The sequence below is a fragment of the Triturus cristatus genome, chromosome 10 (genome assembly GCF_964204655.1).
Source record: "Triturus cristatus chromosome 10, aTriCri1.1, whole genome shotgun sequence".
Classification (NCBI taxonomy): domain Eukaryota; kingdom Metazoa; phylum Chordata; class Amphibia; order Caudata; family Salamandridae; genus Triturus; species Triturus cristatus.
This window is the reverse complement of record NC_140593.1, coordinates 126,658,067-126,674,856: the sequence shown is the minus strand read 5'-3', so window position 1 is coordinate 126,674,856 and position 16,790 is coordinate 126,658,067.

The following is a 16,790-nucleotide window of genomic DNA, read 5'->3' as shown; positions in this document are numbered from 1 at the left end:
TGTTACCATAACAAAAATCATGCTTTAATTTCTGTTCTGATGTTCAAAGCATATAATCTACTAAAATATCAAATTATCAAATCTTCTAGGGACAATGTGCATTATCATATGCAACATTTGTTAGGAGTTTCTCCAAAATTCCTTTGAGAAGAATCACCATATTCTCTACAATGGTTGTTCCTAAATGTCTACAGTTTATAGCAATTACCCTCTCCTGGGTAGCACAAGGGACAACCTTAAATGGGCCTCTAGAGAGACACCAGGCGGATAACATGGCTCTTGAAACACTGGAACATGTGGTGCACAAAGTAGTGTTTTCATTGTATAATGTTTTACAGTTGGTTGTACGACTGTACAACTCATGCCTTTACCACACATCCTTTAGCCCGCATACGCCTTTACCGCACAAGGTAAATGTAGTTATGCTAAGTTAAATAGATATATCATATATATATGTATATATATATGTGTGTGTGTGTATATATATATTACCTACTGGCGGTCGCCAGTAGGTAGTTATAGTTAGGACCCTGTTTCCATAGGAAAACCGCAACATTCTATTTGGAATAACTTTGGCGCCGGTCGACGAATCCTCGCGAAATTTTCAAAACGAATGGGGCGCTACGCTCCGCTCCTACCCTGAAAGTCTCGGGGGGATTCGTCAAGTGGGGGCTGAGAAAAAAGGGGGGTCCCAAAACGCGTTTTTCCCATGCATTTTTCCATAGGACCTTTAGACACAGCTACAGCCCGAATGGCTGAACAGAGTTACTTGAAATTTGGCAGAGAGGTAGTCTACAGGTCAAGGAAGTGCCTTTTTTAGGTCTGGTGTAAATCTGTTCAGTAGTTCCTGAGAAAATAGCCTTTAAATCAATATATATATCTGTGGCAGCTTACGGTGCGCTTACCGTGCGCTTACCGTAAGCTTACCGTACGCGTACGGTGACGTGCGCGAGCGAGATTCTGATTGGCTGTTAGATCTTAGTAAACATTCGAATCGGTCGAAACCAGGAAGCGGCGGCCGCCATTTTCTCTCTCGCACTCTGAAGGGGGGAGGAAAAACAAAGGTGGAAAATATGTAAAGGAGCATGTTAGACAGCTCCTAACCACCTAGCATTGATTAAGGTGCCCCACAAGACCCCCCAAGGCAAAAAAAACAATGTTATTTTTTTCCGAAAATACGCCGATTACGCTTACCGTACGCGTACGCTAAAAATTTAATTAAAAAAAATAATATCCACATTCACCCCTCCCCCGTGTGCAAAAGGTGCCCGAAGTGCACCCTTTGTGCATGGCATATAATAGTAAAGGAACAATTCATAGATTAAGTTTCTCAACGAAGCGCATAATATGTCCTCCGTGTGCGGACGATGCGCGAAGCGCATCGTGCGTACATGGCCCATCCAGCGTAACGTGGGCACTAACTGCGTAAAGTGGGCGCGCAGTGCGCAAAGCGCACCGCGTGCACACCGTGCGCGCCTGGAACGAACTGCGTTAAGTGGGCGCGCACGCCACGAACGGCGTAAAGTAACTTAGCATTTAAAAAAACGTACAAATTCAGTGAAAAAACCATAGGTTTCACACACGTTATAGTTAGGAATTAGCATTTAAAAAACCTTGCAAATTCAGTGAAAAAACCATAGGTTTCACACACGTTATAGTTAGCTGGACATTTTACTTGTAAAAAACCATTGAAATTCCCCCGTTATAGTTAGGGCAGGCAACTATAACTCACGCAACCGCAATCCTCTGCTGATGCTAATACTGTATTTAGACACTTATTTGCCCATGTCTTCTTCCATTAAATTTTAGCTATACATATATTACAAATATTTTTTTTTCATAAAGACACATATGTCATCAGCAGAGGATTGCGGTCGCGTGAGTTATAGTTGCCTGCACTAACTATAACGGGGGAATTTCAATGGTTTTTTACGAGTAAAATGTCCAGCTAACTATAACGTGTGTGAAACCTATGGTTTTTTCACTGAATATATATATACATATACATATATATATACACATATATATATATATATATACACACACACACACACATACAATATTTAATGTATGTGCTTTTTTAGGGGGGAGACCCTCTGAAGTCCTCCACACTTTTAAAAAATTTATTATTAATTATAAATTATTTTTCTTTATTAGGGGAACCCCTACACTCCCCCTTTTTTTAATAACCTTCACTCCTATACCCCTACCCACCCCTAAACTCCAAACAATACCCTTAGCACCCTATACTCCTACCCACGACTTAAACCCTAAAATTACCCTTACCACTCTAAACCCTCACCCACCCCTAAACCCAAAAATAAGACCTTACCATTCTATGCCCCTATCCACCCATAACCTCTGAATATATCCTTAACATTTTATACCTCTACCCACCCCTAAACCCTAAAAATACCCTTACCAACCCCTACCTACCCCTAAACCCTCAAAATACCCTTACGCCTACCCACCCCAAAACCCTAAAATTACCCCTACAACCCTATACCCTTACCCACCCCTAAACTTTAAAAATACCATTATCACCCTCTACCCTTACCCACTCCAAACCCTACTATTATCCTAACCACCCTATATCCTTACCCACCCCAAAACGCTAAAATTACCCTTACCACCTTGTACCCTTACCCTCCCCTAAATCCTAAAATTACCCTTATCACTTTGTGACCTTACCCTCCACTAAATCCTAAAATTACCCTTATCACCTTTTACTACTATCCACCCCTAAACCCTGAGGACTTTGGAAGAGGAATCTTATGGGAATCCTGACGGGGGGATCTTCTCAAACTTTATCAGATTTGCAAATTTGTGAAGCAATGGGTGTACTCACGGGAAAAACTGGGAAAAATGGATGCAAACAACACTCCATCTTTTGTCCACAATTACCTACAGGAAATAAGGGTGACCTTTTTTTAGGAAAATATGGTGGAGGAAATCAATCAAATGCCCAGAAAAAATGCCAGTTTATAAGAAAAGCACTATGACTATCAAAGAGCGGCAAGCTGTGATAGATCTACAAGAAGATCATAAGAGCATCATAAAAGCCTCTGATAAAGGGGGAAATATAGTGGTCCAGGACAGATCCAAGTATATATCAGAAGCTGAAAGACAGCTAAATGTTGAAGAACATTATATAAAGCTAAAAAAGGATCCAATCACCGAAGTTGCTGCAGTATACTGTAAAAAAAACTCACCAAATGGGATGGGAGGAAAGGAGTTTGATTGATGAAGAAGAATTTAGGTATTTGAAGACAGATCATCCAGTCATATCTATTATCTATTGTCTTCCAAAGGTGCACAAAAGTATAAAGGATCCTCCTGGGTGCCCCATTGTCAGCTCTATAGGCTCTCTACTAGAAAATACTTCAAGATTCATCGACATTTGTCTCTTCCATTATTGGACAGCACTACCCTCGTATTTGAGGGATTCAACTGATTTTTTAATAAAGTTCAGGATATACCTTGGAATGACAATTATTTTATGGCAACCTTTGATGTGGTCTCTCTTTATACATCTGTTCAAAATCCATTAGGAATTAATGCATGCAGGTATTTCCTAAGATCTAGATCTGTAAGTTATATGGAACATTAACATGTTGCTAGAAATGCTTGACTTCTGCCTGAACCACAATATAATCATTTTAATGGCACCTACTATCTGTAAAAGCGAGGTACAGCTATGGGGACTTCTTTTGCCCCAATATATGCAAATTCAATGATTGGATTGTGGGAAGCAGAAGTTGGGTGGGCAGAGAAAAATAAAACTATATTGGGATGTGACGTTATGGACCCATTTTATATATGACTTCTTTATCATTTGGGAGGGCAATAAGGAGAGCTTGGAGTTATGTATCACCTACCTTAATGAGAATGCGTGCAATTTGAAATGTACTTATAATATCAGTGCAGACAAAATGTACTTTTTGGATATAGACACTCCAATAAAAAACAAAAGGATGTGCAGCAATATTTATCTTAAGGCCAAATCATGTGACAACATACTGCATTTTAGCAGTGGACACCCCAAAGCGCCTAAATGGAGCGTGCCATTTGGAGAAACGTTATGTGCAAGGTGTAATTTTTTCTGAAACGGATGACTTTGAAGCACAGGCTGAGGAATACATTTTATGCTTTGAGCAGAGATGTTATCCTTTGGATGTTCTTCATAATGCCCTGCAAAGAGCTTGCTCCAAAACGCAGGAAGAGCTATCGGTATTTAGAAATAAGGTATCAAAATAGAAAACTGATGTTCGTTTCATCATGGACTTCAATATTTTGCCTATTGAACTGAAGACTTGTTTTTTTTTTTAAAGTGGAACATCTTGCACATGGATGAGCACCTGAGAGGATTTCTCACTGACCACCTCCAAATTCAAATCACAAATGTAGCCTCCCAAGGGAACTTGTTGATGCAAAGTCATATGCCTCCAACAAAAATAAATTGGCTCAACAAAGAAAGGACAGGCTTTTGGAAATTTTCAAAATGTAAAGCCTGTGAAAATGGGATCAATTAATCTATTTACAAATTGTACACTAATCAGAAAATCAAGGAAACCATCACATGTGAAACAGATTATGTTGTCTATGTACTGCAGTGTACTTGCAATAAAAAATATGTGGGAAGCACAACTAATAAAGTGAAACTTAGCATTCTTCAGCACATACATGCAATAAAGAACAAAGATTTCACATATCCCAAAGCCAAGAACTTTTGGGAAGAACATGAGGGTAACCCAAAAGAACTGAGATACCATGTAATTCAACATGTAAAGAAAGATGTGATGGGAGGCAACCCTGATTTGAGATTAAGGAGAGATGAATCGAGACTAATCATTCTCATGGGAACTGAGACACCTTTGGGTCATAATTTTGATGCAGAACTGCATGTTCACCTGTAGAAACCGTCTATCATGAGAATTGATTTGATAAATTAATTGGAGTGCTGATGGTGCTACCAATGAGCTGGTCAACCTTACTATGAGTTGCAGGTAGCGTTTACAAAGATTACTTGTCAAATTGGTGATTTTATATAAATGCATTTGATTGATATATGCACTATGAACCACTTATGTATTTTATGATTACAACAAAGGCACTTTAGCATAGTCATCTTACTCATTCAAAATGGGGAATATGACACCAATACTGGTAGGGTCCGATGTTCAATAACCAGGATATTGTGTTGGTACATTCAAAGCTGATCAAGGCTAAGAGAGGTGCTCCATTTATTGAACCTGTAGAAACCGTCTCTCATGAGAATTGATTTGATAAATTAATTAGAATGCTGACAGTACTACGAAAGAGCTGGCCAACCTTAATATGAATTGCAGTTAAGGTTTTAAAGATTACTTGTCGAAAAGGGAACTTTATATGAATGAAATTGATTGATATATGCACTATCAACCACTTATGTACTTTATGGTCACAACAAAAGTACTTTAACATAGGCACCTACTCATTAATAATGGGAAATAGGACATCAATACTGCCAGAACTCTATGGTCCAGTTGAAGGCAGTTTTGCCGAAATGCCTCAGTCATTCTTTGCACATTTGCACTTTTGATTTTTGGTGGAGATAATGAAATGAAATAAAATATATGTTTCGGCTCACCTTGGTCGTAGTGCCCCCTCTCCTTTGGACTCATCTGGCTAGCATCTGGGAACTGGTGCTCTTCAAGATGTTTAGAAAGCTGGGAAGCCAGAACATTTCAGCAATTTTAGTGAGTGGTGGCAAAAGAAATATGAGCCTGGAGTTCGCTTCTGCCCTGGGGCCCAAGTTTCACTTCTTTAAAAAGAGTTTGATACCCCTTTCTTCAATGCACTAGCGACATTGGCAGAAAGAAAACAGGAGTGCAGGATAAATATAAAAGCGGGAGGAACAATTATATAGTCCCTACTGGATATACGTCATTTGGGGACCCCGACTTTAGAGAAGTAAACAAGGAGTAATTCCTCTGCTCTTCCTTAATCATTGGGAGAGGAGTGACAAAAAGGGTGAAGGCTTATAATTATGCTGCATGAGATAGGAAGACACCAGAAGCCTGGCAGTACACTCACAAATGGCCTAGATCTCTTGATCTTATCATAGAAAAAAGAGGCCAAATTGTAGCAAACAACTTGGAATAGGGAACTGTTATTATAACACAAGTCAGATTGGTGAGACTGAAGGCTGCCTACAATAGAGCTGTTGAGAAGTTGGAGGCATGAGAAATAGAATTTGGAATATATAAGGTCTCAATAGCATTAAGAGACAATTGGTAATGGTTGATTTGTTAACATTTATGTGGGCTATCAAAGTCTGGTGTATGTGTGTGTACCTACAAGTCTGTATTTTGCTACATGCAAAATTGTATATATGCTACATATGGTCAAGGGGGTGCAACCCTGTTTATGGGCCCCTGACCTCAGCAAGATATGCCTAGGCTTCCTCCAGCCCGAAGAACAATGCTTTTATGTTTATCAGATAATTCTTGTTGTTTTATTCAGTATTATATACCTCATGATGGCAGGTTCGGGGCACCAGGAGCAAATACAGAGATGAAACTAGGGGGCCTAATTTAGAGTTTGCTAGAGCAGGAGCACCACCACAACAGGGTGCTTCCGCCCAACCAAACTTGCTGTTCCCCCGCTCTGTTTAGAGGGACAAGTATACACCGGTGAAGCTTCTGATGGTTACCTTGGTGTAACTTCTGATCTGGCAGTGGTACTATCACTAATTTTCTCTGCCCGAGGCATGGTGGATACAGACAGGAAAAATGTAGAATGGCCTCCACATGCTGGAAGGAATCTCCTTGTGCGTCAGGCCACCTGTGTTCTGTATCCAGAAAACAAACTACTGCTGTGAAAGTTTATTATCTTAATACAAATACATTTTCCGAGTGGGTGCTTTACAAATAGTGTTGACCTGAAAGTATGCTGGGGGCTGTGGTAAAGTGTGCAGGGGGCTGTTATAAGGTGCGGGTGGTTGAAGCCATTTTAGTGCATTGGGCCGTTGCAGACTGGAGTCTGACTGACTTGTGAAGATCAGAAGTGTGAAAGCGCATATTCCCATGTTAGGTGAATGTATCAACTTCAAAGAGCTGTGGGTGAATGTTCTTGGTGGTTAAGACCAAATCACTTGCACATATTCCAGAATGGTGTGCATGCTCATTGATGGGCTTAATTTGTAAGAGTGTAAGTGCCAAGGACCAAAGCATTGCTCGGAAGCCTGTGGCTCGTGCTACTGAATGCCAGCATGTCAATACCATGGCTACAGTTTTGATTTCACCTCATGCCTCTTTCATTGACCACCAGATACTCTCTGCACCTTTACCTCATTCTTGGTGGTTCTTTTTCATTGTTGCTTTCTTTCTTTCTCGCTGTTTTTCTGCCTTTCACTTCCTCCTCTCTTTCTTTTGTGGTTTTTCTCTCTCTAACTCTGGGTCAAAGTCTGTGGTGGGAAAATAAGTTCTGGTCCCCAAAAATGAGTGCTGGTGGGCCCCACCGGCAACCACCAGCTCATATGAGGCACTGCCATTGCCCAGCAGTGACGTGTGTAAGACAACCGGTGATATCGACTGCCATTCTGTGTCGTAATAACCAATTAATTGCATATTTGGGGTGTGGTGGATGTAGGTTTTGTCTTAATGTCTTCTGTTGAATGTTATACCAGGACTTGTCCTAATGGAGAGTACCGTTCTTAGCAGTGTTATACACAACCATATGGAAAATCTGAGGTTTTTTGGATGGCTGGCAAACTAAAGCATAAACCAGTTGCATCATTCACACCTCACTATTATTGTACTTAGGCCCGATCACAAGACACACTTGCATTAATACCACTGAGCCACTGTTCCAGCTCATTCAATCTTAGCAGACTTCTATGGTCATCAATCCTCTGGATCCTATTTTTTTTTTCTCCCCATCTGATGTGCTTTATGCAACGTTGTACTCATCCATCACCTCAAACCCCGTCCAGACATGGTTGTGTCCTTTATTTTGACTGGTATCATCTTAACTCCCTCAACGTCCCTTTCAACTTTGGAGTATAACCTCATTGCTACAAGATGTTGATATGAATGGAGATCACCTACTGTCTCCACATTAAACAAGCAAAGGAAGCTGTGATAAGGCCCCAATTTTCGAACTGTCGGGAATCCGGCTAATGATAAGCTCTTCCCTCAAGCATCTCTCTTGGAGCATCCAGAACTCAGACTCCTGAAGAAATGCTAGACAACTGGTCAACACATTAAATCTGTCAGTTTCCAGCCCCACCTCACTGCCACATTCCATGTGACAATGTTGCAGAGAACTACACATTACACAAAATGGCGGCATGGAGGAAATTATATCAATTAACTAACCATAGGGAACATCAAATTACCATATAAATGGTACTTTGTCACATTTCAATTTATTAAATTTCAGAAACCACACATACCACAGTGACTTCCTTTGGGAAAATTATTGATTATTTTGATATGTAGAAACAATAACAAAACCAATCACACATATATAAACATATACATTAACCCCTTGTGTGCCGCGCCCTTTCCCCGCCCTGTGCCGGGCGTTGCATTGGCGGGCGGGGTTCATGACGAGCTGGACTCGTCATGGGCACAGCGCAACCGCGGCCCATGACGAGTCCAGCTCGTCATGGGCACACAAGGGGTTAATATATATCTTGCTTCCTGTACCCACAACGTGTTGGAGCAACATAACTCGGAGACAGCAGCAGGACTGTACGTTCGGCAAACGCTGGGTGACCGCAACGGAGGGAGCTTGTATACCCCATGGTTGGTGAACATATTGATTGCAGTATCATTGAATAAAACTTCTCTGCTAATAGGAGATGGGACTACGCCTTGTGGCAGTTATTTTACCTCCCAATTTGGGACACCATTTTTAAGGATCACGAGCCAGAGTCTGAAATTCAAGTAAAGGCCATGTTGTTTTCCTTTACCCTTGTCCTGATGAAGCCTGGAAGGAGTGGGGGCTGAAACGCGTCGACAGTTTTTATGAGAGGAATCCACTTGAAATCAAGACTTAGAATTGTATTTTGAGGCACATTCAGTAAACGTTTTCGGGAGGTGTAGAAACCTCATGTGCAAATAGGATTACCTCTCAGTGTATTGCCTTGATTGAGGGTGCAAACACTGGCTTATAAAAATGTGGGTACAGGCAACAAGATATATATTAATGTATATGTATATATATGGGTGATTGGTTTTGTTATTGTTTCTACATATCAAAATAATTATTAATTTTCCCAAAGGAAGTCACTGTGGTATGTGTGGTTTTTGAAATGTAATAAATTGAAATGGGACAAAGTACCATTTATAGGGTTTTGTGATGTTCCCTATGGTTAGCTAATTGATATAATTTCCTCCATACCGCCTTTTTGTATAATGTGTAGTTTCTTACCCCAGGGAATGGAGGGTGATTTGGGCAAACCCTGTTGATTTCATATCAATGTTGCAGAGAACAGCAATAACTCCAGAAGTGCTTAAACAAGTTACTCTTAAGGACTGGATGCTGAGAAAGTCTCTTGATTGCCAGGGGAAAGAATGAGTCTTCCCACCAGCCACAGTGCCACCCTTCACTCACTAAGCACATGATTGGTCGGAAGGGTCTCCTATATAGGGTCCCAATGATGATGAAAATCCACAAAGGACAATAAATCTTCTTTGCAATATTAGTAGATCTTCATTTAAGATACTGAATAATTCAAGTATTGACAAATAATGCACCAAAACTGCCCTGAGATAGGGTCAGGAAAGAGCCAAGCATAAATTCTTCCAGGATAGATGTCCAGCTAGTTTAGGCAGGAGATCGCATCCCAGGAAACAAGGTAAACACCATCTTGGATTAGAAATCGATGTTTACACTGGGAATGGGACTATCTTGGAGCCTTCTTTTGGAATATGGTATTTCCTGGAGTCATCAGGCATAAAAGATTGACTTACTATTTAGTATCCTTCTTTGCCTCCATTCTTCCATGTTCCTCCCACTAATTGTCTCACCTGGAGCTAAATAGTGCTCACAGATTCATCCTTTGCCAGCATGGAACTCCCCAAACTAGTGCAGCCACACAAACGCTGTGTGAGGGGAGAAGTAGCATAATTCTTAGCAAGCACGACAGCCAAAGACACGCTGCCATCTCTTCAGCAAAATGAAGTTGAATGACCGTCACTGCTTCTTGTGAATTCTACTGATGCATGTAACAGTGACATGAAGAATGAAAGTACACAGAAAGCCAGGATCAACACTTGAGAGTCTTGCTAACCATTAGGATTGGGGAAGTCCCATTCCCCCTACATCATACTCAGAGGACTCTAGAAGTCTACCTAATCAGTGGACTGAATTAAGATAGGTAAACACTCAGACTTTTTCCCACAGACCAGACACCAAGAGACCCATGCTACAGACTTAAAAGCAAGACCTCCTAACAAAGTTCTCATGCCCATAGAGTTGTGATGAATCATACTCCATCTTTGAACTTATTCAAGGTCAATACCTTCTAATATAACCAGCCGAACAGAGCTGACTACTGGAAGAAAAATTAACCTTAAAGCAACAAGACTAGAGGTTTCAACAACCACTGCCAGAGACCATCATTTAGATGAACATGGCTAGAACCAATACCTTGCTGAAGATGCTCCTGCCACCACTCTTTCATTGTTACACATACGGAGGCCTTTTTCCATTTCATCTTCCAGAGGTGATCTGCAAACGCAGGATAGAGTGACCACTTCCCTCCAGGTCATTATGGAAAATGTTTCCAGTCCTGGATTTTTGTGTGATAGCTTAATGAATTCTGGGTTTTGTAGTCTTGTGTTGCTTCCAATTACGTAATTGGATTTACATTCGTGAAATCAGTGATTTTTAGGTGAAACGATTGAGAAGGGAGACAGCATCCATAGTTAGTAGTCACCGTACCGCCTTATGAGCAGAACCTATATTGAACACAGTGCTTCATGTGAGCCAGTGGGGTCCACCCGCACTCATTTTAAGGGGCCTGGCACTTCTATATCTGCATCAGACATTTACCAAGAGTAGGTGACAGAAAAACCCACACAGTAGAAAGACAGCGGAAGAGAAAGACGGAAAAACTGTCACAAGGGAGTAAGCATGAACTTGCACAAGTGAGATAAAGAGACAGCGGGTGTCCTGTAGTGGATTAAAGAGGTGTGAGGTGGATTCAAGACCACACAGCCTTGGCATTCGGTGTGCCAACATTCAATTTCACAGGCCGTGGGTTTGAGAGCAGAGCTTTGGGGACCGGCACTCAATTTACTAATTAATCACTGATTGAGCATCCACGTGTTCTTACTCATTGAACTCTAATTCCACTGAATACCTTGTTTTGTTATAATAACAGTCAAATAGCAGACATCCAGGGGCGTAATCCGCAGCCTCCGCAGTGCGGGGCGGGCATAGTTTTTTCTACATGAATGGGGTCATGCTCCGCATATCTGTGCAGCGTATCTCTCTAAAGCAGCTGCGGTGTTCAGCATATTGTGACCTGCCACCGCACACACCCAGGACTGAAAAGAAACAAAATAACTTATTTGTCTCTCTTCACCCTGCCAGGCACATCACATGAGTGGGTGGGCCCCTTGAAAGAGAGCATCCTCGAAAGAGCACTGCTCCTCGTAGAGGGGAAGAGGCAGCTCAGAAATGACTGGAGCAGAGGTAGGGTGCCACCTTTCCCAGAGAAAAATGCAAGTTCTCTCTCTTCATGTTTTAAGATTCTGCAAAGGCCTGCACAGGATTCTTAAGTAAAACTTTATTAGAACTTCATTTGAAATAATCTGTATTAATTTTAACATTGCCTTTCTGTCTCTGTTTACTTACGTTATCAGTCAAGGGCATTTAGGGCATCTGAAAACACATTTTAAAGTGTGTTCGTCTTGTATTAACTGCTAAAGGTATGCATTAATAAGGGAAAAACATACCAGCCAGGACTTTAAATCCAGTCATTGCAAGTGATTTCCCGATGTTTCTATTAAGGGATCTGGATAGAACCCCAGAGTTCTTGTTTCCCTCGGGCATGCTTTGAATAAGGTGTCAGGCAAAAGTTAAAAGCAACATGCAATATATATCTAAAGTTTAAAAATAATTGACAAATACATACCACTAAAAGCACGACATTCAAAAATGAGAGAGATTAGCTTGACTTGTATATTTCCAAGCGCTTTGTGTATTTGTTTAAAACCAAAGTACTCTACACAACAGATTGCCTTTGTGTTGAATAAAAAGTTTCAGTGAATTTAATATTGAAATAGCCATTTTAAGTAGCAGTATTGTAACCCAGAGATCTCAACCTCTCTCGTAAAATGTATCTTTATTTGCAACCTGATACTTGTCTTTTTGCTTTCCCCCCCCCCCCGTTATATATTTAGACAGGACTACAAGTACCAGAATGCAATGCATCAACTACTCACACCTGAAATTACAAATACGAGGTCACTGTGTAGGTTCTAATGGATGATTTCTTATATACATATACAGCACGAAAGCCTTTTCTTTTATTGTTTCCACAAAGTATATTCCTGTTTTCATACTGGAATAAAAGAATGTTCAGCAGCATTGCAGCTTTAGTTTCCAAACTAAAATCCTTTTCTCATGTATAACGACAGAGTCTGTAATGCCAAAGCATTGTCTATGGGCCTGGGAGTATGGGAGATGATGATATTGTCAAGCGGTTGTAAGGGAATTATTGCTGAAAGGGGAGTCTTAAAGGCTTTATTGAATTGCAAAATGGGTTTAGAGCATATCAAAAAATCATTTTGTGGTTGCCAACCCTATGTCTTTGTGAATCACTGTGACTGGAAATCCAAAATGTTTGGGCTTTAAGAATCTATATTAGGTAAAGAATTAATTTATATTCAATTGGTATGTTCCCATTAAAGATGGAATATGTTTTACATAGGACTTTTTTCTAATCATTTTTCAGTAAAATATTTACTTTTCTGATTTCTGTAACTGAAAATATAAATATACAAATATAATAAATAGAAGTTAGGTCTGCTGGTTTCGTTAGGAGCAATCCCATATCTAGACTATAATTCTTCCCAAAAATATATATATATACTGCATTTATTGGAGTGGGGAGACGTGGTCGGGCCCCATCAGCATTTCTTGCAGTGGTGCCCCCTTAAGTTTTGTTACACCACTGCAGACAAGTACGATACTGAAAGCTCTCCCCTGACCCCAATTTCGATGGTTATTTATGACTTTTTGTTTGAGACCTAAATGTGTTTTGTTACTGGTGGGTCTCTGAGAGGGTTCACTTCATAGGAAAGAACATGCCATGTGTGGGAATGTAATCATGCTGAATCATCTAGCCCTATTGCCTGAGCCTGCTGCATTTTATCAAGTGATTTTCTTAGATGGGCAAGTAATACCAAATGCTTGGCACTTGACTTTATACATCCGGACCCTCTGTTAATTTCTTTTGACCATCATAAGATTTTTAGAAAATGTCACGATAGGAAGAATTCTGTGATAGATGGATTGTAACATTTGAGCTGTCTGATGAATTCGTTTTAAAATGTGTATGAGCTACAATGATAAGTGTTTTGTAAGTGTATTGCAATCTAGCAATGATTGACTGGTACATATGGATTCCTACCTAGCATAATCCAGCTATACGCTTTAAAGGTTGCCTAAGGTCTTTTTGTGGCAAAAGGAACCTAAACCTCTTCAACCAGCTCCTCAAATATATGCAATAATCTGGCACACAAGACTCTCCTGTCCTGCCACTCTGTGTGACAAATACACATTATACATGTAATGTAGCACATGGCTAGGCGGTAACATTGCTGCGTACGCTTTTCGTAGGTGAGATCTGAAAGTCTCAAAGTTAATGTGATTAATCTGGGAAACCACACAATATTCCATGAATGAGAATACATGCATAGTAGTTGTGCGGTGTGCCCCAGAAGCCATCACCATGACACGTATGAGAACTGAATGGCATTGGAGCCTGACTCTAAAGTGTTCGACTCTGGGGAGTTTTTTGCTGTAACCTTCATTGTTAGAAGACCGAGCGTCTATTTTGCATTTAGTGTGATCATTATTTGTTTCCTCTTGCTGCTTATGTGTACCTGGTTGAATGGCGAGGGCAACAACCTGGCATGTTCTAGGATGAGGTTGACCACTATTTATACGAAAGAACATTTTGGGGTTTAAGGATCCAGGGACCAAAGAACTGACAGAGTGTCACATCCACCCTTGATTATAGGTAAGGTGCACACTGAAGTCTGCCCTACCAAGTAGAGTCTAGGGTTTACAGTCAGGCTTTAGTCAAAACCCCAGTGTACCTGTGGCATGATGTTTGCATTTTGAATCTGATCTGTCTACTGTGCCAACCTTCTTCTATTTCACTGGGATCCTTAGTGCTGGTTGTTTTTGAGGCCGGACCATGACCAGGATGGTGGTCAGAGAAACACTTGGTTTCTGAAGTATTTGCGACTGCAGTTTGCCTGAGCTGCCATCTTGGTTCCCTTGCTCCCTGACTTCACTCCACTGACTTCACTGTGGGCTTCTATCACAGGCACAGCCTGGCTGGAAAATACAGACTCATTGGGAAAATAACAACAAACTCCTCTAGTTTTGTTTCAACTGTCAAAGAACATCTCTTTTTCCCTTCTTATCCCAGAGATCGTTTTTCCTGTTTGTGTGTGGACAATTATTCAGTCGTCAAGTGATAAATATTGAACAAAATGGCAACAGGAACCAGACTTTACAGGGATATTTGTTGAAAAACAATTTCTGCATACTAAGGGCATGCCATGATCCATGGCCTGCACTCATCAGTATATGCCAAGGAGGCACGGAGACTTGCTCCTCCTAACATCTAAGGTGCTTAAGTATTCCATTACAGAAGAGGTCAGTGATGCACGTAGAGTATGGGCATTGTTTGATGGGTGGCTTTACAGCTGCAAGGCTTACACCACACAAAATGCACAAGTGGAATCAAGACAGACTATATGTCCCAGAGCACAGCGGGACTCACAGGACTTACAATAGTGATGGTCATCTTGGCAACATAGAGTTTAAGTTGTAGGGTGTTCCTTGGAGCATACATCAAGATACGTCATTGCCGGTCCCTTGTTGCCACGCAATTGGAACGGATTGTGCGTTTAGCTGGAGTTATTAAAGACTTACTTGAAACATGGAAGAATTTTTTGATCACAGTTGAAGTCAAGGATTTAGGCTTTGAGCTGCAAGCTAGTGTTAGAGCCATCCTTTCCAAGGATTGTTAACTCTATTGAACTTATTGTTTTACAAAAGTAGGACATATTCTTAACTAGTACAGACTTTATTTATATTACTTTTGAGTTGCAAATAGAAGTAAGGTATTTCCAATAGCGAGGAAGTGAATGTACAGTATCAGGAAGAAAAGCACAGCATGAACGTTCATCCATTACGTTACAGCGGATTGTTCAGATCACAGGATTAAACTATAAATCACCGATGGTAGGTATCAATACAGCAATGCATACTGCTCCTCGGGTATTTTTTAAACTTCTGTTCAAAAGGCTTAATTTATATGCAGGCTAAGATGTCAGAGTTTCAACTAATCATGGAGATTGTCACAAGATATATTATAGCTTATGTTGTATTAGAAAGAGTGAAATGGAATGCAAAAGATGAAATATTTAAAAAAGTATGTCTTGTTGCGAGTGCCAGTGCCTCTGTAGTGCAGGTTGAGCCCAGCCAAAGGGACAGGAAGGGATGTCTATTATCTCTGTTTCTCTCTCTCTTGCCCCATACCACTTTCCGCGGGTCTTCTGCAAGCTGACATAACTATCCTTTGCATGGTTCAGGGAGGTGTGACTACTAGCATCGCTCCTGTGGTCAGTGTAATACCATTATACTAGAAATGAAGTATCACAACCATACTCAGGAAATAAATTCAAAATACATGACAAATCTACTTTGTGACACCACCAACTCCATTTACTTGTCACAATGCCCCTGTGGTAACACATATGTGGGTAAAATGGAGAGAAAAATTAAAGTCCGCCCAAAGAAACAAATGACTAATACTGGATCAAAAACTAAAAAAATCTTTAATAGCTAGATATTTCAACGAGATGGGACATATTAGTTATATTAAATGCCTAAATCTGGACTAAATTTAAATGAGATCGGATCAATACAATAACAAACATTTACTTCAAAGAGAGATACACTGGCTAAGACTCCTCAGTAGCTAAACAAAAACATTGAACTGAGTTGATTTCTGCAGTGATTCTGCTTTATACATTTGATCTGACACTCCCCTGAGATTTTCTACATGAACAACGTACCAAATATTGTATCAGGTCATGTGTTTCAAGAAGAGAAGGTGCATTTATTTTACGACATCAATGACAATGGGATGCATTTTGATAACTGCGTTGGTGTCGTGAAAGTGGGTCATGTGCAAAGCTCTAGAGTGACTCTACAGTGATTGACTTGGGTAAAATGGCTGGGACTTAGGGATTAGAAATGGGGTTGGAGAAACTGAAGGCCAGTGTGAAAAGTGGGGTTTAAGCTGTGCCCTGAATGACCAGATTGATGTTTTTCAGATCAAGGGGCAAAGGGTTCAGTATATTGGTGGCAGCAAAGCTGAACCCCTGAGGTGTGTATGATGATATTTGGGGACAAATGATTGACTCAGTTGGCTGACTACAGCAGAGATTTTTCGAGGACATCTTTTAAGAATGCTGCACCAATATCTGTGCTTGGTTGATCAATGTAGTGCTTTACTACATTCAACACAACCGAGAAAATACCTA